We start from the raw sequence: 14,907 nt of genomic DNA, 5'->3' as shown, positions 1-14,907 counted from the left end.
CCAAATTTTCACCTTACTTCCAACCTTCTCACACAGAAACATGGAGAAATCAGACATCCAAACCCCGAGAAGCTCAACCTAGCGATCTGGCTCCTGAAGTCATAGTTTGGATACCTAAATGTACTACCAGATTGTATGACAATTCTTAAGGAAGCAAGAAAACCTACCACTAGAACATGCTATACAGCAAAGTGGAAAAGATTTGTTATATATGTTATTTTGAAAGTTATAGCGTGACCGTGACACAAGTGGGTATCAAAGCGCTTTACAATTTGGATAGGTATTACAAGAATATGCATAAAACAACAAGATAGTCGTGCAACATAGTTAACTTAGGGAGGATACAGACCATGGAGAAGAATGTTCGATAATATTCGCTACATAAGTGAGCATGGCAGGCGAATGCTGGGATTCAAAGGTGTCCAACAATCTAATAGTCAATGAGGTGGCATTCAATGAGCAGTGGGCCCGAGCTGTTTTATGGCCAGAACTTAGCCATTAGGATTTTATTTTACTTCCTTTTTGAAGGTAGTCATGGAGGAAATGTGTCCGACTTCCGGTAGAAGAGAGTTGCAGATCTTTGGGGCAGCTCCTGAGAAGGCTCTGTGACTCAGTCTCATTTTGTGGAAAATCTGTGGTTTTAAGAGCCATGAACTTACCCTTTTTACTGTCTGCAACCCTGCAGATAGTTCTAGTTTTTGAGCTAGATACGTGGGAGTCTTGAGATGTAGGGTCTTGTTAGTCATGCAGGCTATCTTTAGCTGTATTCTAACCTCCGATGGCAGCCAGTTCAGGGATTTGAGGGCTGGGGAGATGTGTTTGTTTCTTTTTGAATCAGTGATCGTTCTAGGTGCTGCATTAATGGACGCTTTTAGTGGGGCCAAGTTCTATTTGGGAAGTCCACAGAGTGTGGAACTACCACAGTCTAGCCTAGGCAATACCAGAGCTTGCACCGCCATCTTGAAGTCCTCTTGTGGAAGGAAAGATTTTAGGTTCCCTTAATGTGTACATCTGGTGTTTAGCCCCCTTGCTTGAGTTGCTAATCTGGTTCTGCATGCTCAAGTGCTTATCAAGTCTGATTCCGAGGGATTTCGCAGAATCGATAACGCAGGGAGTGCAATTGAAAGCCGCAAGATATTTCAGCCAGTGGTAGATCTTGGTGGTGTGATTAGGCGGAGCAATGAGAAGGAATTCCGTTTTGAAGGTGTTGAGTGTTAGACCTGGCACCTTGGCGTGAGTCTCCCTTCCACTTTTTTGTCGCTGTGCCTCATGTGTTTTAATGGTGTTGGCCGCTCAGAGCACTGTGCCACTGCCAACCAGTGCCACAGTGCAAGTGTTCCCTATGTAAAATGTATATGTTGGTTGGATTCCATGATTGGCTTATTTGGTTTACTATCAGACCCCAGTAAAGTGCACCAGGAGTGCCAGGGCGTGTAAATCCAAATGCCGCTGGTGGGCTTGCAGCACTGGTTGTGCCACCCACAGAAGCGACCTGGTAAAATGTGTCTAGGTCTGCCATTGCAGAACCTGCGTGCAGTCTGGTACTGACATGCTGACTGGCAAGTGCACCCACTGGCCAGTCCCTAAACCTTCCCTTAACTTCATGTTAGTCACCCCTATGGTAGGCGCAAGGGCAGGGTGCATTGTGGCATAAGGTAGGACAAGCCCTGATGTGTGTGGCATGTCCTAATAGTGAATTACAGCCATTTTCGTTTTTCACTATTGTAAGGCTACCCTATTCTCATAGGCCAGAATGGGCTGTTCAGATTGTTACATCCTATGATCCTAACAGACCCAGAGAACATGGTAGAAAATCGAGTTTAGTAAGCCTGAACTCAGAATAATAAGGTACATCTTTTAGTAAGGTTTATTTTAATATTCTGCGTTTGCAAATGCCACTTTTAGAAAGTTGGCCTTTGCTTGCCTAACCATTTCAGCCCGCATCTGCGTGATGTGTATCTGCTGTCTGGCTTGTGTGAGTGACAGGGCTGGGGAAACCCAGATTGGCAGGGCTAGGTAGCCTGGTGGTGAATAGGAAGATTGGCAGGTAGATGGGTGGGAGGAGTACACCTAGACTCTGAATAGGGATGTGCTCTGCCACCACAATGCTGGCTCCGCCACCTGTGGAGCGTCTGATGGCTCTGCCCTGCACCCTGAAAGAAGAAGCCTGCATTGCATCAACAAAGTGCTCCAGAACTTGACTGAACTAGGCAAGGGCCCCCCTGGCCTGAGAGAACAAAGGATTTGTGGTATAAAGGAAGGAGCCCTGCTCCTAAGAAACTAGATCCTGTCCTGCCAAGAAGAAACCTCTGTCCGACCTGAAGGAACTGGAAAAGCTGCATGGAGGAGTACTGTCCCTGACCTGGGGGATTGGCCTGCAGTGGTTGCCTTGCTGCTGAAGAAGAGGAAGAAAAGACTCAAGGAACTTTTATCTGACTTGTGCTGAGAGATCTCCAAGGGCTTGTGAGTGAGCTTGCCCCCTGAACGAAGTCCCAGGACCAGTGGACTTCACCGCCGTGAGATCGCCTTGGAAAACCGACCATGTTCCCCGCATCTTCGACTCAAACTGCTGCGTACGTCTCGCTGATCGCAGCGTACCCCCTGAAAGCTGGTATCCCGCTGTCCGGCCCGAGCAACGTGACTAAGGCCCCTCTACGAGCCGTAGCTCGCACCGCAAAGGAAGGTACCGTCCGGCCTGAGCAACGCGACTAATAGGCCCCTACGAGCCGTAGCTCGCACCGTAACGGAAGGACTGCGAACTGTACTTGCTACTATCCCCTACGAACCGTACTGCCGGCGTACGCTCCTTTCCCCTGCTTTGGAAAGGCTGCGGTGCGTACGGTAGTTGCGTACGTCTCCCCTGTGCGGAGCGTACTGTTCGCTTGTATCCAGTGCTTCGAACCAAGGTTGCCGATCTCATGGTACAGAACGAACGCCGCGACGAACTTTGAACGCACCGTACCTACGCACCATCCCCTGAAGCCCTGCACGCCCAAGGTCTAACGTACCGTAGTACGCATCACACCAGGAGGACAATGCACCGTACATCGCGCTTGATGTCAGCACAGCATCCGTGACGAACTCACCAAAAGTAAAGATACTGTGCCTGTTCGCACTGTAGGGTGTACGCTTCATCCCGAAGCGCCTACAGTGCGTGTGAGAACCGTTCCCAAGCAGTTGTTACCCCGTACGTAGCGTACAGACAGGAACGAAACGCACAGAACTTTAAAACTATGCTAAAACCAAGAACTCTTTGTTTAATAAGTATTGTGGGCCGTTTAAACGTTATCTGGTCTTGTGCTAAGCCTAAACTATATATATAAAGTATTATTTTTCTATATCCCAGTGTGGAGTCCATTTGTGGGATTGTCACTGAGTTACTGTGTGTGTGTTCACAAATGCTTAACCTGAACGCTCTGAGATAGATTGTCTGCTCGCGCCAAGCTACCTAGAGGGTGAGCAGGGGTTATTGTTGGAGTGTGCCCCCTTACCCTGACTAGCGGAAAGATTCCCTGCTTGACACAAGTACCTACCTGTGCCAACCTGAGAACCCGGATTCTAACATTGGTGGTCAGCGGTGAGGATTACGAATGTGCATTTGTGATACATATACAGTGATTGGTGAACGCCACATAGGGAAGGCAGACCAATAGCGCAACCACTTACTTTTAATTCGCATTTTTGGGGAAATCGCCAGTTGTTAAAGGAATCATGCCTGGTTCAAGTATTGTGGAAAGGGCAGCATCCCTCATCTCTGAAACTGAAGACGTGGAATGGGAAGAAGAGAGATTGGAGAGCTAAACCAAGGCCCAGCTGAAGGGCTTCTGCAGAAAATTCAAAGTCCCCACTGTTGGGTGTAAGCTCAAAGTAGATCTTTGCAAGGCGCTGAGGGCCTGGATGGAGTCAAGAAAAGACTCTGATGAGATGGAGGAAATTGAGCAGGTAGAGAGCATCGCTAGCTTGGGCAGAGGCCTGTCGCCAGAGGAATTGGCCGACAGGAAGGAAACCAGAGCTCATGAGATAGAGATGGCGAAACTAAATAGACAACTGGCAATGGAAAGAAAAAGGCTAGAGATGGAAGAGAGGAGAAGCCAAATGGAGCATGAGATGAAATTGAGGGAGCTGGAGTTGAAAGCCCAGGGCTTGGGAAGCACTCCCTCTGGTGGCAGCACACCCCCAGTGCAAGTAGAGTCCAGAGTGTACATACCCAAAGATGTAGTGAAGGAATTTTTTTAAAATGATGACATAGGGCAGTGGTTCAAAGCCTACGAAGTAGCCATGTCCTCCCACCGGGTCCCTGAGAAGGATTGGGGAGCGGGGTTGTGGGGGCGGTTCTTGAGTGAAGGGCGGGACACACTGCTAGATTTGCCCTCAGATGTGTATAACTCTTACCCCCATATGAAGGATGCTTTGATGGCTAGGTATGGGTTAACTCCTGAAATGTATAGGCAGAGGTTATGGGGTTGCACTAAGATTCCCAATAGTACGTATGTGGAGTATGTGACTTTTTTTTGCAGAGCACTGGATGGTTGGGTAAAAGGTAGCAAGGTTGATAATTTTCAAGGGCTTCTTGATTTAATGGCTTGGGAGCACTTGTCCAGTAATTGTTTTCCTGAGCTACGCCAGCACCTGATTGATAGTAGCCTGACTAACCCTAGGAAGCTTGCTGAGGAGGCGGACCGCTGGGTCAGTACCAGGGTCCACAAGGGTCACGTGGGAGACTCCGCCAAAGGTGGGCAGGGTCCCCAGCAGAAGAGCGGGGGGACAAGGGTAAACCGAGGGAGTTCCAGAAGAGGCCCCAAAGTAATCCCCAAGGGAAGGGTTCTCAGCCTCCGGGGCCCCGACAGGTAAACCTGTTCAAAGAGGGCCCCCAAACTGTTACAGATGTGGTGAGCTGGGTCATTTTGCCAATGATCCCAATTGTCGCCAGTTTGGTAAACCAGCACCCACTGGTGCAACCCCCCGGCAGACAGCTAGTGTAGCCCTGGGTGGAGAAATGGGTGTCCAAGGTGGGTGGGGTTCAGTAGAAATGTCCCTGGTCTCATTAGGAGACCGTGAAGTGGTCCCCAAAACCCAGCTGCCTGAGAACACTAAGAAATACAGGCAGTGGGTGACCATAAATGGCCATAGGGTTGAAGCTCTGAGAGATACAGAAGCCAGTGTGACGGCTGTCAAGCGTCACCTGGTATCTCAGGAGCAGGTTGTCCCAGGAGCATTCTATCCGTTTGTTGCCGCTGACAACACGGAGAGTCACTGCCCGGAGGCTCAGGTTCCCTTTGAGTGGGGGGGTCTCTGGTACTCTTCAGGTAGTGTGAGGCCCGCCATGCCTGTAGACTGTCTGTTAGGGAACGATCTGGAGAGCTCACCTTGGGCTAAGGTGGAGCGGAGTGCTCACCTGAAGATGTTGGGTATGCCTGATTGGGCGTGTGTCACCACACGGTCCATGGCAGCAAGTAGAGGTGCTCAAGAGGACCTGGAGCCTGAGAGGGAGGCCCAGGAACCGGCCTTAGGGAGAAGAGGCAGGGGGCGCGGAAAACCGGCCCTCGAAGTTCCCACGGTCCAGGAGGAAGCAGACCTTGAGGGGGATGCCCTGGAACCTACAGGGGAACAGATAGCTGAACTGGGGGACCTGCCTGAGCTGACCCATTGGCAGCAAGAAGGAGGACCCTCCAGGGAAGAATTCTGCAAGGAGCAGAAAGAATGCCCTTCTCTCGTGGGTATGCGGCAGCAGGCTGCAGACCAGGCCAACGGTGATCAGTCTGGAACACATTTCATTAACTGGGAGAACGACCTCCTGTATTCTGAGCCTAAGGTTGCTGAGCCTGGCTCAGCCCGTGTGCTGGTGGTACCCCAGCGCTTCAGAGCCTTCCTACTGGGGCTGGCTCACGGTGTGCCATTGGCAGGACATTTGGGGCAGGACAAGACCTTTGAAAGGCTTGTCACCCACTTCTTTTGGCCCCAAATGCGCAGGAGTTCAGACACTCACTGCAGGACCTGCCAGACTTGCCAGGCAAGTGGAAAGAGTGGGAGGAAGCAGAAGGCTCCTCTCCAACCATTCCCTGTGGTCAGTGTCCCCTTTGAGCGAGTGGGGATTGACATTGTGGGGCCGCTGGACCCCAGGAAAGCCATGGGCAACAGGTTTATCCTGGTCCTGGTGGACCATGCCACCCGGTACCCGGAAGCCATGCCTCTGAGGACAGTGACGGCCCCCGTGGTGGGACGTGCACTGATGGGAATTTTCTCCCGAGTGGGATTCCCTCTAGAGGTGGTGTCTGACCGGGGTACCAATTTCATATCCAAATATATGAAATCCCTTTGGCAAGAGTGTGGTGTAACCTACAAATTCACCACACCATACCACCCCCAAGGAAACGGGTTGGTTGAGAGATTCAACCGAACCCTGAAGGGCATGATAATGGGTCTGGAAGAACCCATGAGGCGTAAGTGGGACGTCCTCTTGCCATGCCTTCTCTTTGGCTACCATGAGGTGCCACAGAAGTCTCTAGGGTTCAGCCCCTTTGAGCTCCTGTATGGCCACCCAGTGAGAGGACCTCTAAGTCTGGTCAAAGAAGGCTGGGAGCAATCTCCCAGGAAACCTCCCCAGAATGTATATAGCTACATGCTGGCCTTCAGGAACCAGACTAGGCGTTTCAGGGAACTTGCTGAGGCAAACCTGGAAGCCAGCCAGGAGGAGATGAAGCGGTGGTACCACCAGAATGCCACTCTGGTAGAGCTTCAGCCTGGACAGAAGGTATGGGTCTTGGCCCCAATGGAGCCCTGTGCGCTCCAGGATAAGTGGACAGGTCCCTTTGAGGTGGTGGAGCGCAAAAGTCCTGTTACCTTTTTGGTGGACTTGCGGTCTCCAAGGAACCCCTTAAGGGTCCTTCATGTCAACCGCCTCAAGCCCCACTTGGAGAGGTCCCAAGTGGGCATGCTCTTGGCAACAGATGCTGGGATGGAAGAGGAGACCGAGCCTCTTCCTGACCTCCTGTCAGCCAAGGAGCAAGATGGGTCAGTGGATGGTGTCATCCTCTCTTCCACCCTGTCCCCTGAGCAACAGAATGATTGTCGCCAATTGTTGGGGCAATTTTCGGATCTGTTTTCCCTGGTTCCCGGTGTCACTGATTGGTGCGTCCATGATGTGGACACTGGGGATAGTACACCTGTGAGGCACAAGGCCTACAGGGTGACTGACAGGGTGAGGGCATGCATCAAGGAGGAGGTCTCCAAGATGTTTGCACTAGGGGTAATTGAGTCCTCCAGCAGTCCTTGGGCCAGCCCAGTGGTCTTGGTCCCAAAGGCTGCAGCGCCGGGAGCCACACCCGAACTCCGGTTCTGTGTGGACTACAGAGGACTCAGTTCGGTCACCAGGACTGACGCACACCCCATCCCCAGAGCTGATGAGCTCATAGATCGGCTAGGGGCTGCCAACTACCTCCGCACGTTTGATTTAGCGTCTGGGTACTGGCAGATCGCCTTGACCGATGGGGCCAAAGAGAGGTCAGCATTTTCCACCCCTGATGGGCACTACTAGTTCCGGGTTATGCCCTTTGGGATGAAGAATGCCCCTGCCACCTTCCAGAGGTTGGTCAACCAGGTGTTGGTTGGACTGGATTCGTTCAGTGCAGCCTACCAGGATGACATCGCAGTGTTCAGCTCCACTTGGGAGGAACACCTGCGCCACCTCTGGGAAGTGTTGATGGCGCTGCGGAGGGCAGGCCTCACGATCAAGGCGAGTAAGTGCCAGATCGGGCAGGGTTCCGTGGTGTACTTGGGGCACCAGGTTGGGAGCGGCCAGGTGGCGCCCCTTCAACCCAAGATAGAAACCATCCTGAATTGGGAGTCGCCCAAAACTCAGACAGAGGTGAGAGCCTTTCTAGGTCTCACCGGGTACCACAGGAGGTTTGTCAAGGGGTATGGCAACATTGTTGCCCCCTTGACAGCGCTGACTTCTAAGAAGCAGCCCAGGAAAGTGATTTGGACTGACACCTGTCAGAAAGATTTTGGGGCCCTGAAAGCTGCTATGTGCACGGCGCCCGTGCTCTTGGCTCCCAACTTCTCCAAAGAGTTTATCGTTCAGACAGACGCTTCAGAGCATGGTGTGGGGGCTGTTCTTTCACAGATTAATGAAGATGGCCTAGATCAACCTGTAGCCTTCCTTAGCAGGAGGTTACTTCCACGGGAACAGAGATGGAGTGCTATTGAGCGTGAGGCATTTGCTGTGGTCTGGGCGCTGAAGAAGCTAAGACCCTACCTGTTTGGGTCTCACTTCCGGGTTCAGACAGACCACAGGCCCCTCAGATGGTTGATGCATATGAGGGGTGAGAATCCAAAGCTGTTGAGGTGGTCCATTTCCCTACAGGGTATGGATTTCACGGTGGAACATCGCCCTGGTACAGATCATGCCAATGCTGACGGTCTGTCCAGATTTTTCCGCCTTAGTGATGAGGAACTCCCTGGGGTAGGGTAGTTCTCCCCACTTTTCAGCTGGAGGGAACACGTGTTAGACCTGGCACCTTGGCATGAGTCTCCCTTCCACTTTTTTGTCGCTGTGCCTCATGTGTTTTAATGGTGTTGGCCGCTCAGAGCACCGTGCCACTGCCAACCAGTGCCACAGTGCAAGTGCTCCCTATGTAAAATGTATATGTTGGTTGGATTCCATGATTGGCTTATTTGGTTTACTATCAGACCCCAGTAAAGTGCACCAGGAGTGCCAGGGCGTGTAAATCCAAATGCCGCTGGTGGGCTTGCAGCACTGGTTGTGCCACCCACAGAAGCGGCCTGGTAAAATGTGTCTAGGTCTGCCATTGCAGAACCTGCGTGCAGTCTGGTACTGACATGCTGACTGGCAAGTGCACCCACTGGCCAGTCCCTAAACCTTCCCTTACTTCATGTTAGTCACCCCTATGGTAGGCCCAAGGACAGGGTGCATTGTGGCATAAGGTGGGACAAGCCCTGATGTGTGTGGCATGTCCTAATAGTGAATTACAGCCATTTTCGTTTTTCACTATTGTAAGGCTACCCTGTTCTCATAGGCCAGAATGAGCTGTTAAGATTGTTACATCCTATGATCCTAACAGACCCAGGGAACATGGTAGAAAATCGAGTTTAGTATGCCTGAACTCAGAATAATAAGGTACATCTTTTAGTAAGGTTTATTTTAATATTCTGCGTTTGCAAATGCCACTTTTAGAAAGTTGGCCTTTGCTTGCCTAGCCATTTCAGCCCGCCTCTGCATGATGTGTATCTGCTGTCTGGCTTGTGTGAGTGACAGGGCTGGGGAAACCCAGATGGGCAGGGCTAGGTAGCCTGGTGGTGAATAGGAAGATTGGCAGGTAGATGGGTGGGAGGAGTACACCTGGACTCTGAATAGGGCTGTGCTCTGCCACCACAATGCTGGCTCCGCCCCCTGTGGAGCGTCTGATGGCTCTGCCCTGCACCCTGAAAGAAGAAGTCTGCATCATCAAAGTGCTCCAGAACTGGACTGAACTAGGCAAGGGCCCCCCTGGCCTGAGAGAACAAAGGATTTGTGGTATAAAGGAAGGAGCCCTGCTCCTAAGAAACTAGATCCTGTCCTGCCAAGAAGAAACCTCTGTCCGACCTGAAGGAACTGGAAAAGCTGCATGGAGGAGTACTGTCCCTGACCTGGGGGATTGGCCTGCAGTGGTTGCCTTGCTGCTGAAGAAGAGGAAGAAAAGACTCAAGGAACTTTTATCTGACTTGTGCTGAGAGATCTCCAAGGGCTTGTGAGTGAGCTTGCCCCCTGAACGAAGTCCCAGGACCAGTGGACTTCACAGCCGTGAGATCGCCTTGGAAAACAGACCATTTTCCCCGCATCTTCGACTCGAACTGCTGCGTACGTCTCGCTGATCGCAGCGTACCCCCTGAAAGCTGGTATCCCGCTGTCCGGCCCTAGCAACGTGACTAAGGCCCCTCTACGAGCCGTAGCTCGCACCGCAAAGGAAGGTACCGTCCGGCCTGAGCAATGCGACTAGTAGGCCCCTACGAGCCGTAGCTCGCACCGTAACGGAAGGACTGCGAACTGTACTTGCTACTATCCCCTACGAACCGTACTGCCGGCGTACGCTCCTTTCCCCTGCTTTGGAAAGGCTGCGGTGCGTACGGTAGTTGCGTACGTCTCCCCTGTGCGGAGCGTACTGTTCGCTTGTATCCAGTGCTTCGAACCAAGGTTGCCGATCTCATGGTACAGAACGAACGCCGCGACGAACTTTGAACGCACCGTACCTACGCACCATCCCCTGAAGCCCTGCACGCCCAAGGTCTAACGTACCGTAGTACGCATCACACCAGGAGGACAATGCACCGTACATCGCGCTTGATGTCAGCACAGCATCCGTGACGAACTCACCAAAAGTAAAGATACTGTGCCTGTTCGCACTGTAGGGTGTACGCTTCATCCCGAAGCGCCTACAATGCGTGTGAGAACCGTTCCCAAGCAGTTGTTACCCCGTACGAAGCGTACAGACAGGAACGAAACGCACAGAACTTTAAAACTATGCTAAAACCAAGAACTCTTTGTTTAATAAGTATTGTGGGCCGTTTAAACGTTATCTGGTCTTGTGCTAAGCCTAAACTATATATATAAAGTATTATTTTTCTATATCCCAGTGTGGAGTCCATTTGTGGGGTTGTCACTGAGTTACTGTGTGTGTGTTCACAAATGCTTAACCTGAACGCTCTCAGATAGATTGTCTGCTCGCGCCAAGCTACCTAGAGGGTGAGCAGGGGTTATTGTTGGAGTGTGCCCCCTTACCCTGACTAGCGGAAAGATTCCCTGCTTGACACAAGTACCTACCTGTGCCAACCTGAGAACCCGGATTCTAACATTGGTGGTCAGCGGTGAGGATTACGAATGTGCATTTGTGATACATATACAGTGATTGGTGAACGCCACATAGGGAAGGCAGACCAATAGCGCAACCACTTACTTTTAATTCGCATTTTTGGGGAAATCGCCAGTTGTTAAAGGAATCATGCCTGGTTCAAGTATTGTGGAAAGGGCAGCATCCCTCATCTCTGAAACTGAAGACGTGGAATGGGAAGAAGAGAGATTGGAGAGCTAAACCAAGGCCCAGCTGAAGGGCTTCTGCAGAAAATTCAAAGTCCCCACTGTTGGGTGTAAGCTCAAAGTAGATCTTTGCAAGGCGCTGAGGGCCTGGATGGAGTCAAGAAAAGACTCTGATGAGATGGAGGAAATTGAGCAGGTAGAGAGCATCGCTAGCTTGGGCAGAGGCCTGTCGCCAGAGGAATTGGCCGACAGGAAGGAAACCAGAGCTCATGAGATAGAGATGGCGAAACTAAATAGACAACTGGCAATGGAAAGAAAAAGGCTAGAGATGGAAGAGAGGAGAAGCCAAATGGAGCATGAGATGAAATTGAGGGAGCTGGAGTTGAAAGCCCAGGGCTTGGGAAGCACTCCCTCTGGTGGCAGCACACCCCCAGTGCAGGTAGAGTCCAGAGTGTACATACCCAAAGATGTAGTGAAGGAATTTTTTTAAAATGATGACATAGGGCAGTGGTTCAAAGCCTACGAAGTAGCCATGTCCTCCCACCGGGTCCCTGAGAAGGATTGGGGAGCGGGGTTGTGTGGGCGGTTCTTGAGTGAAGGGCGGGACACACTGCTAGATTTGCTCTCAGATGTGTATAACTCTTACCCCCATATGAAGGATGCTTTGATGGCTAGGTATGGGTTAGCTCCTGAAATGTATAGGCAGAGGTTATGGGGTTGCACTAAGATTCCCAATAGTACGTATGTGGAGTATGTGACTTTTTTTTGCAGAGCACTGGATGGTTGGGTAAAAGGTAGCAAGGTTGATAATTTTCAAGGGCTTCTTGATTTAATGGCTTGGGAGCACTTGTCCAGTAATTGTTTTCCTGAGCTACGCCAGCACCTGATTGATAGTAGCCTGACTAACCCTAGGAAGCTTGCTGAGGAGGCGGACCGCTGGGTCAGTACCAGGTTCCACAAGGGTCACGTGGGAGACTCCGCCAAAGGTGGGCAGGGTCCCCAGCAGAAGAGCGGGGGGACAAGGGTAAACCGAGGGAGTTCCAGAAGAGGCCCCAAAGTAATCCCCAAGGGAAGGGTTCTCAGCCTCCGGGGCCCCCACAGGTAAACCTGTTCAAAGAGGGCCCCCAAACTGTTACAGATGTGGTGAGCTGGGTCATTTTGCCAATGATCCCAATTGTCGCCAGTTTGGTAAACCAGCACCCACTGGTGCAACCCCCCGGCAGACAGCTAGTGTAGCCCTGGGTGGAGAAATGGGTGTCCAAGGTGGGTGGGGTTCAGTAGAAATGTCCCTGGTCTCATTAGGAGACCGTGAAGTGGTCCCCAAAACCCAGCTGCCTGAGAACACTAAGAAATACAGGCAGTGGGTGACCATAAATGGCCATAGGGTTGAAGCTCTGAGAGATACAGAAGCCAGTGTGACGGCTGTCAAGCGTCACCTGGTATCTCAGGAGCAGGTTGTCCCAGGAGCATTCTATCCGTTTGTTGCCGCTGACAACACGGAGAGTCACTGCCCGGAGGCTCAGGTTCCCTTTGAGTGGGGGGGGTCTCTGGTACTCTTCAGGTAGTGTGAGGCCCGCCATGCCTGTAGACTGTCTGTTAGGGAACGATCTGGAGAGCTCACCTTGGGCTAAGGTGGAGCGGAGTGCTCACCTGAAGATGTTGGGTATGCCTGATTGGGCGTGTGTCACCACACGGTCCATGGCAGCAAGTAGAGGTGCTCAAGAGGACCTGGAGCCTGAGAGGGAGGCCCAGGAACCGGCCTTAGGGAGAAGAGGCAGGGGGCGCGGAAAACCGGCCCTCGAAGTTCCCACGGTCCAGGAGGAAGCAGACCTTGAGGGGGATGCCCTGGAACCTACAGGGGAACAGATAGCTGAACTGGGGGACCTGCCTGAGCTGACCCATTGGCAGCAAGAAGGAGGACCCTCCAGGGAAGAATTCTGCAAGGAGCAGAAAGAATGCCCTTCTCTCGTGGGTATGCGGCAGCAGGCTGCAGACCAGGCCAACGGTGATCAGTCTGGAACACATTTCATTAACTGGGAGAACGACCTCCTGTATTCTGAGCCTAAGGTTGCTGAGCCTGGCTCAGCCCGTGTGCTGGTGGTACCCCAGCGCTTCAGAGCCTTCCTACTGGGGCTGGCTCACGGTGTGCCATTGGCAGGACATTTGGGGCAGGACAAGACCTTTGAAAGGCTTGTCACCCACTTCTTTTGGCCCCAAATGCGCAGGAGTTCAGACACTCACTGCAGGACCTGCCAGACTTGCCAGGCAAGTGGAAAGAGTGGGAGGAAGCAGAAGGCTCCTCTCCAACCATTCCCTGTGGTCAGTGTCCCCTTTGAGCGAGTGGGGATTGACATTGTGGGGCCGCTGGACCCCAGGAAAGCCATGGGCAACAGGTTTATCCTGGTCCTGGTGGACCATGCCACCCGGTACCCGGAAGCCATGCCTCTGAGGACAGTGACGGCCCCCGTGGTGGGACGTGCACTGATGGGAATTTTCTCCCGAGTGGGATTCCCTCTAGAGGTGGTGTCTGACCGGGGTACCAATTTCATATCCAAATATATGAAATCCCTTTGGCAAGAGTGTGGTGTAACCTACAAATTCACCACACCATAACACCCCCAAGGAAACGGGTTGGTTGAGAGATTCAACCGAACCCTGAAGGGCATGATAATGGGTCTGGAAGAACCCATGAGGCGTAAGTGGGACGTCCTCTTGCCATGCCTTCTCTTTGGCTACCATGAGGTGCCACAGAAGTCTCTAGGGTTCAGCCCCTTTGAGCTCCTGTATGGCCACCCAGTGAGAGGACCTCTAAGTCTGGTCAAAGAAGGCTGGGAGGAATCTCCCAGGAAACCTCCCCAGAATCTATATAGCTACATGCTGGCCTTCAGGAACCAGACTAGGCGTTTCAGGGAACTTGCTGAGGCAAACCTGGAAGCCAGCCAGGAGGAGATGAAGCGGTGGTACCACCAGAATGCCACTCTGGTAGAGCTTCAGCCTGGACAGAAGGTATGGGTCTTGGCCCCAATGGAGCCCTGTGCGCTCCAGGATAAGTGGACCGGTCCCTTTGAGGTGGTGGAGCGCAAAAGTCCTGTTACCTATTTGGTGGACTTGCGGTCTCCAAGGAACCCCTTAAGGGTCCTTCATGTCAACCGCCTCAAGCCCCACTTGGAGAGGTCCCAAGTGGGCATGCTCTTGGCAACAGATGCTGGGATGGAAGAGGAGACCGAGCCTCTTCCTGACCTCCTGTCAGCCAAGGAGCAAGATGGGTCAGTGGATGGTGTCATCCTCTCTTCCACCCTGTCCCCTGAGCAACAGAATGATTGTCGCCAATTGTTGGGGCAATTTTCGGATCTGTTTTCCCTGGTTCCCGGTGTCACTGATTGGTGCGTCCATGATGTGGACACTGGGGATAGTACACCTGTGAGGCACAAGGCCTACAGGGTGACTGACAGGGTGAGGGCATGCATCAAGGAGGAGGTCTCCAAGATGTTTGCACTAGGGGTAATTGAGTCCTCCAGCAGTCCTTGGGCCAGCCCAGTGGTCTTGGTCCCAAAGGCTGAAGCGCCGGGAGCCACACCCGAACTCCGGTTCTGTGTGGACTACAGAGGACTCAGTTCGGTCACCAGGACTGACGCACACCCCATCCCCAGAGCTGATGAGCTCATAGATCGGCTAGGGGCTGCCAACTACCTCCGCACGTTTGATTTAGCGTCTGGGTACTGGCAGATCGCCTTGACCGATGGGGCCAAAGAGAGGTCAGCATTTTCCACCCCTGATGGGCACTACTAGTTCCGGGTTATGCCCTTTGGGATGAAGAATGCCCCTGCCACCTTCCAGAGGTTGGTCAACCAGGTGTTGTTTGGACTGGATTCGTTCAG

Source organism: Triturus cristatus, chromosome 1_1 (assembly GCF_964204655.1).
Source record: "Triturus cristatus chromosome 1_1, aTriCri1.1, whole genome shotgun sequence".
Lineage (NCBI taxonomy): Eukaryota > Metazoa > Chordata > Amphibia > Caudata > Salamandridae > Triturus > Triturus cristatus.
Note: the sequence above shows the minus strand (reverse complement) of the source record.